Here is a 1,144-nt window from a genome sequence, read left to right on the forward strand (position 1 = left end):
CCTTAAAAATTGTGTACTAGTATCTGATAGTTAAATAAAAGTCTTACATTTTATAGAAAATTTATAGTAAATACATCATGAGTGTATACTAAACTGGTGTGTGAATTTAGGTGATAGTTATCCACATAAGGGTCATTATGTGTTTTAAATTTCCATGCTAATTGTACATATCAGAGTCATTATGTGGTTTAAACATAATTTAGGTGACAGTTGTCAATATCAGGGTCATTATGTGTTTTAAATGTAATATGGGTGATGGTTGTCCATATCATTGTCATCATTAATTGGAGAAAACCATCTGTAGCCCCAGATTTCTAAAAAGATGCAAACAGTTCAAAAGTTCATTTCAAAGTTTATAAAATTAAACCATTCAATCCATAATTGGAAAAAGGGAAAAGAAGATTTAAAACTATGTAACCTACTTCAACACCACGTCAGATGACTTGCTCATGCTTTTAGGAGTTATCAAACGAAACTGGATAAACCAAAGAGATAAAATAGAAATTAGACATATTAAAAACATAGTTGAGTTAATCAAAAGAAGGAAAAAGATAGACAGTAAACACGTCATCACAAAAAAATAAAAGACAGCCCTATCACCAACACAAGATGAGATTCTAAATAGAGGCCTAAATTATATTATAACACGCAACAACATTTCTACCTTAGAGATCAAAGCCAGAATTGAAGATTTACCAAAAAAAATTAGTCCAGCAAACAATCGGAGAAAAATTAAGAACTAAAACGGTAAACAAGATTAACCTCATCTATCGAAATTAAAGAAACAAAGATCAACAAGATAAGAACAAGGACAATGGAACTGTAAAGACATTTGAAGGCAAGAAAAACAGAATATAGTTTCCTAAAATACCAAATGACAATCAAAATCTAAATTTCTTATATGAAATATCTTGAAGAATTAAAGGTTATCTATTTAAAAACCCTAAAATTAAGCAAAATGCCAAATATCGGCCCTAAAAGAATTGCAGAATAATTCACAAGGCTGACAAAGAGGGTAAAACCGTAATTATGGAAACAGAAGATTACAACAACTTATTAAAAATAAAATCTTAGTGAATGTTATGGAAGACAACTGAATAGCCTGGTCTTGAAGTTAAAAAAGAACAATGACATCACAGAAGAC

Source organism: Limulus polyphemus, unplaced genomic scaffold, assembly GCF_000517525.1.
Source record: "Limulus polyphemus unplaced genomic scaffold, Limulus_polyphemus-2.1.2 Scaffold142, whole genome shotgun sequence".
In the NCBI taxonomy this organism is placed as follows: Eukaryota; Metazoa; Arthropoda; class Merostomata; order Xiphosura; family Limulidae; genus Limulus; species Limulus polyphemus.